Source organism: Macrosteles quadrilineatus, unplaced genomic scaffold (genome assembly GCF_028750875.1).
Source record: "Macrosteles quadrilineatus isolate MER2022 unplaced genomic scaffold, UCM_ALF_1.0 Scaffold_2__2_contigs__length_208266976, whole genome shotgun sequence".
NCBI classification, from domain to species: domain Eukaryota; kingdom Metazoa; phylum Arthropoda; class Insecta; order Hemiptera; family Cicadellidae; genus Macrosteles; species Macrosteles quadrilineatus.
In genome coordinates this window covers 83,572,928-83,579,632 of record NW_026542595.1, presented here as the reverse complement: position 1 = coordinate 83,579,632, position 6,705 = coordinate 83,572,928, and the positions used below count along the sequence as shown (strand labels likewise).

The 6,705-nt window shown below is 33.6% G+C and overlaps 1 long non-coding RNA gene across 1 annotated transcript in view; it reads left to right on the top strand.

The window, feature by feature from the left end:
• Positions 1–4,965: 4,965 nt before the first annotated feature.
• The window catches only part of LOC128987014 (uncharacterized), a 77,498-nt gene continuing 75,758 nt past the window's right edge, over positions 4,966–6,705 (top strand). The window contains exon 1 of the long non-coding RNA XR_008490183.1: positions 4,966–5,091. This is a non-coding gene — a long non-coding RNA (uncharacterized LOC128987014). The remainder of the gene's footprint in view (positions 5,092–6,705) is intronic.

The window sequence follows — 6,705 nt, the reverse complement described above, 5'->3', positions numbered from 1 at the left end:
ATATCAATATCCGTCATTTAAATAGTTTGTTAGCAAACTCTTGATGATGAATGTCTTCACAGGCTCGGTGAAGATTAGAATAACAGACTCAGCTACAAAAACTTTCAAACGAGCGAGGGCTCATGGGCTTTTGGGCAATAATCTTTATCCAGACCACTAAGCCGTTATTATTTATGGGAGGAACCTAATTTTAACGCGTGATCCAAGAAGAGGGCGAACTCTTGACGATAGCCAGACAGAACCCCCCTCCCCCTCCCCCTTCTACCACCCTCAAAGCGTCCTTTGGGCCGTGATGGACTGCCGCAAGGGAGACAGATAAGCCCCTTCGTATTTTTAGGTTTTGTTATCCTCGAAGGAGTAAATCTGGTCTCTGAGGAGCAGTTCTCGGTAAGCTCAGATTACTTTTAAACTGTAATGTCGTATCAGCTTATAAATGTTAATTGGGACTTCGGTAGATTTTAGTTATTGTTTGTGTTTATTGGTTTTCGTTTGATTAGTTTCTCAATGGTAAAATTAAGGTTTAATATTTGTCATTCTCGTTAGAGGCAATGTTTGATTTGTTAAAATTTGACTGTTTAGGTAGGCCTAATAAAGGTTGTGTTTTTATAATTTATGTTTGATAACGTGTGTAATAGTTTACGATGCACTGATTCAAAGATATTACATTTATTTAACATGATTCTCTAGTAGCGTAGGGGATTCATTCAACAACATTTATAGTGTACCTAAAGACATACTTGTACTTGTATATATGTTACATAAATGAGTATTTTATTTTACAAAGGAAAAATATAAATTGGATGTTGAGCTATCACACCCACTGCAGTTTAAATTCCAAGTGCACAGTAATATTACTACTGTAGGAGTTTTTATTTCACATGTTAAAATTAGTCGTGATGATTCAACTGAGCCAAATCCAATTATTGGTATATTGTGTTCTATAGACAAAAGCAATAAAGTTTTGTTTGTTGAAACTCTATAACAAATGCTCCAGTTTTAATTCGTGAGCCAGCGCGTTGTATTTGGGACAAAGAGATTAATTTGAAGCACTTGTCCACAACGCTGAGTTTATCTTTTATTGCTGACGCATGTTTGGATGAAATAATGGAAATTAAAATGTAATTAACTTTACGTAATGAATACGCTTTGACAAATTGAGTGATCCTGCATAGCATATGTTTAGGAAATATTGTACGACTATGTCTTATGTAGAGAATTTAATCAGCCATGCTTTGACGAATGCCACTTTATTATTTAAGTTAATACAAATTCCGAGGAATTCGAACCATTTAATTTATCATTATGGTCACTGTGCATTCGGTGTAAAATTCAGTTTACAGTTTGCAATAATGATAACTTGAAGCCCACGAAATATTTCCACAAATCATCTGTAGATCTTATACGTTCAATGAAACTGCAAAAGTCAACAAGACCAGACATTTATAATAAAATCCCTTATAAAAATGGTAAACTCGTTCACAAATTAAAACATAAAAAACCAATGGCGTTGAAACACACCAATTAAAACAAAGTATAAAATAAAAAAAATAAACTCATATAGTTTTCACAGTTCATTGCTTAAAAATAATTCTTCATCAAGTAAACCCTTTTGTGCGTCTTTCTGCAGTTTTGACGGAATAAAAGCACTTGTTTGCATTAAGTTGTATTTACTATAAACATTACAGTAGTTAGACTTTGGTTTACAGTAACAGTTTAGACTTTTGTATGAAATGCACATACTTCAGTGATGTACATTCCGTACCAAGTGTTCGCTTATAATGTTCGACTTCAAATATGCAAATGCCGTTTGGCATTAGGATATTAGTTAAAGATGCTATCTAACTAAACGTCGATGTTTTATGTAGCGAAAACCCCTGAGTGTGCAAATTTCCCTTACAAAAACATAAACTTGCCAATGATGTCACTACTACCACTCATGAAGTGATTAACTAATGATTATATTCTAGGGTTTGATCTTTACTATTGACAAAAAAGTAAAAATATTAATGGCGTTGAACGGCACACAAGTTAGTGAGTTGACCCGCAATAGCATATAGCATATACATACATTCTTGTTGACATGGAAAACCTACAAAAGAACAACCCTAATTGATTCCAAGTGTTGCTTCACATTACATCAAAACTTGGAGTACAGTAACTATCATTATCAGAAAATGGAAAATACGAATTTATTCTAAGAAATCATACAATACTGTTTATGAAACACAACAAGTGCTTTCACAAATTAAAATTGCTCTGCTATTATATTTTCTTTGTGCTTGGTTATACCATGTTATCCTGTTAAATTATTCAGTAGCAGTCTTCCATGTGGGTTTAGTGTTCACAACATGCTTTTTGTAATAAAAAGCAGTAAAAAATTATCGTTCTGCTTATATTTATGACAAAAATATTATGTAAGCACAAATAATTTTCGTAATTTACGTTGCAAAGTAAGATGTTAAAATAATTTCTGATGAACAAATATTACTATGTTTCATGTATTCTAATATAACAGGAGAGTTAAATCTTGACATTTAAAACATCACATTTGCCTTAAAACAAAACGTTATAAACATTATTATCAAATTGGGACTATGGTAAAAAACATTTATAACGCAATTAGTCTAATAAAGTTGATAATAAAAAACGATAAGGTTTAATTAAGTATAAAACGCTGGGCTGTAAAATATTAATTGTAGGTAAGTTCAACTAATTTAAAGATAATAGGACTGATTGCGTTATCCACTTAAAATCTATTTAATCGTTCCCTTTATGATTTTTATGGTCTTTTTATGATTTTAAGTCTCGTAAAGTTCAACACTGAAATCTGTACCAAAACATAAATGAAATAATGAGCAAGAGGATGAAATAAAGGAATAAAAACAGTGACTATTGTTTTAAATGCCTCTTAATGTCCAAGACTACTAGTATATTGTTTCATAACGTCCAAGTGTCACTAAGTCTAAAGTACAGTCATGACTGACACAAATGGACCTAGTCCAGTCAACGGACACCTTCTGTCGGCCTAAGCTCTGTCATTAACATTGTTTTCTGCAGCTGAGTAATTGTTATACAGTACAGTATATACATTGTAAACTGAAAGAGCCACTAAATATTTCAGTGTAATTATTTTTTTCTTCCAAATACGTTTAGAACTTTTACTTGTATACCGTAAAACGAAGGAAATTTGCTCAGTTTTACTCGGTAACCCATAACTCAATCTGCAAATTAAGACATAACAAGAAGTTTATTAAAAAACAAAGGCGGTAAATTTGAGTTTTTAATACGCCCACCTACCTCATGGCCGTCGGGTCCGAGGTCTATTTGAATCAACCAACGTAGTCTGTAGCATTGAACGCAATGAGGTTTTTCTAAATTTTTAGTTTTAGGCATTACACTACCGTTAAATTTTCTTGCACATTATTTAATTTATTTGTGAAGACTGGAATTTAAGGGGGTGTGGAAAACATGGATATTATGACTCTTTTTCTAAAATATTAATTTTGAAAATGATTTAACATTGGACATTACGTCATACCCCTTACAGTATACAACTACATCCTATTAAATATTATCATAAAACTATTTATTTTATTAGCCATATTGCGTAGAATTTAATAACATTCTGCGCGTATAGTTATATTGAACCGGTTTCGGCTGTATTGAATGTTTCGATGATTTTAGAGAGTGGGACGAAGGATGTCGAAAGTCAAGAAAATTGTCGCACTTTCCGATGTTTTCCACGCTCCTTTTTTAGTCACGGTTCCGTTTTCGGTTTGTCAAAGCTGAAACGCTTTCTTTAGTCGAGGTTGAGTAATTCTTGCGGAAACTCTTTTCTATCAGTTCGTTGGTTTCCCGGTTTCCCGATAAAGGAAACACGAATAGAAAAAAACATCAACACTAATTGACCTTTGGCTCATGATGCAGAAATAATTATATTGTACTACGCTATAGTCGTGTCAAAGAAAAAAGAGTGACACATAATAAGAGCATTTGAAGAGAAAGGGGCAAAATTATGTCCGTTGAATATCCGTTGATACAACGAACTGTTTGATTAAACACGTGTTTTGTCTAAAACAATTTACCATTATTTGTTATTACAAGTCATGTTTTGAGATTGTATAAATATTATAAAACTGTTATTTAAAAATAATCGTCTATTAAATTTTATGTAAACACAAAAACCATACACATATTATTGTCCGTTAACAAAACACCCTTAATGCCTGCATTTTTTGTTAGATAGTATTGATCATATCGAACACAAAAATAATTTAATTTAAAAAATCTTTATAAAATACTGTAGTGAATAATTGATAACGTGGATTATTTTTCGTATTAATATTTAAAAAAAAATTATTTGATTAATTTACCACCGGTTATAATGCTAGGTTTGGAATTGGTTATACCAGGTTACATAGGTAGCCTAAACGGAGATAGAAACTTCACATTTCTCGTTTATTGCTTGGATAGCGCGTGATTTTGGGCGTCTTCATTGTAGCAATCTTTAGCTGAACATTCTAAAGGTACAACGGTCTTTGTAAAACACACGGAATATATTCTTTTGCTATAGCTAATATTTTAAACGGGAACTAATAAAAATAAATAAAAACAAATGGGGGTGAATCAACGGAAACATTTGTTTTACTTACAATACATAAAGAAAACTTGTTCAACTATTTACAATTATTGTCACACAAAAAATAGGTAAACAATAGTAGTGTACACACCGTAAAATTATTAAAAACCAAACCGCCCCACCCCTTCCGGTAGCTTTCTTAGTTGGCCTAACAAAGATCTAATTAAGATAATAAAGCGACATATTGTAGAGCGGAAACGCTAGATGAGCGTGTGTGTTGAGAGCGGATAGCGAATACAACAGGCACTGGACTGGACTGAAGTAGTCTCGGTTCTTGTTCTTCTCTCCAACGCCAGTTTGATTCAGTTGGCGTCAGGCCGTGGTGTGCGGAACGTCTGTCGCCCGCCGTTTCTCTGTGTCGTTTTGTGTTTTATTGTGCTGTGTGGGTGATATTTTTGTTTATGCTTATTGTGCGTCGAAAATGCCAATTTGGATACCATCAGCTGTCTCCGGTAAGTGTGTATGTTGTGTTCAGGTTATGATGTAGATGGGCGACTAGCCGCTGCTCAATAGGTTATCTCCGGTCACTTCAATTACATATCATTTGCATTTAATTCAAGCCTGTTAACTACGAATTTAGATGGTCTCAATTATCGCTTGAGGCTTGGTGCTCGTTCAAGTAGTTAACACAGGAGTGGCCTTGCGTTTTTATTTTTGTGTGGTTTGTAAATTTAATTTTTAAGTAGGATACCTCAAACAGGGTTTATTTTTTATGATATCAAATAGTTAATAGCTACGGTAGTGTTGTATTCTTTAATTTGGCCAATGGTAAAGGTACAGTAAATACATGCTTTAAAAACCATCGCCAAGATTATGTTTAAGTCTAAAAGTATCGTATATAAATCCAAAAGTAAACAAGTCTTTATGTTTAAATTGTAAATATTATTTTTATTATAAATATTCGTGACGCAGCCTGGTATGAAGCTAAGGAGGTACCGGTACCGGTAATTTTGAAGTGGTTTTTGGCAAATATTTTATTGGATAATTTTTAACAGAATTTTTAATTAAACACTAGACATTTGTATAACTTAGACTATTTTTATATGAGTTTCCATTTATGCGGCGTGAACTAAATTAACTTAATAACTTGGTTAGGGTAAATTTTAGAAGGTGTCTTTATAAGAATTACGCAATAACACATGCTTTTTGCACTGAATTTATTTTGCTAACACAAACATTTATCACACCTATTTATGCCGGTTGGATCCGACAATTTAGTGAGGCTGTACCTATACTCCAGACACAGATTATTTTAATTTTATAGTCGGTAAATAAATTGATATGTTGACTTCGCGTTCAATAAATGCTAGTTTGCGTAGTTTCCTTGTATGGGGTACGATATGTAGGGAGTGTGGGAACGGATGGTGATTGTATGCCAACGTCATGGGGTCGGGACAGTCCGTGTCAGTCTATTTACCTGCGCTATTCACGCTCAAAAGATCAATACTTGAGCCCTAGACGGCTCGAGGGTCCCGCGTTCGAGCCTTTATCTCGCTCCAGAGCTAAAAATAGCTCCGTAGCCATAACAGGTGGCTGGCCGACTTAATGTGTTGATACACAGTGATAGCCTCTGGCGACGGAGGCCTTCCCGACTAAGCGTTTGTTTTTGTTTACGTACGTTTGATAACATGTTTTTGATGTAAGGTAATTAGGTACCACTCTTACGAAAAAATATACTATGCATGGAGTCGCTAAATGAAGAAAACATAATGTCCATGACGTCTTTCCTTTACAAAATGTTTAGTCGAATAACTTATTTGTTGAGTGTAGCCATTGCAAGCTAACAAAACAAGAGACTTTGTCGAAATTTCGAGGTAAATTTAGAGCTTACTATTCCTATAATAACGTAATTCCTTGGAAATTGTTATAATATGTACTTAAATTATAACTCACTGATAAGGGCGCTGCGATGTCATATTGTACGGTACCGTACCATACGTGCTACACAAGCTCGTCACGAGAATATGGCTTAATTAGCTTTTAATAATTATTTGTAAAAATAGTTCTGCATTGATTACAAATAAATTAGCGCTATCATTTTTTAAGTTTTAAAGATGGTTTAAGTC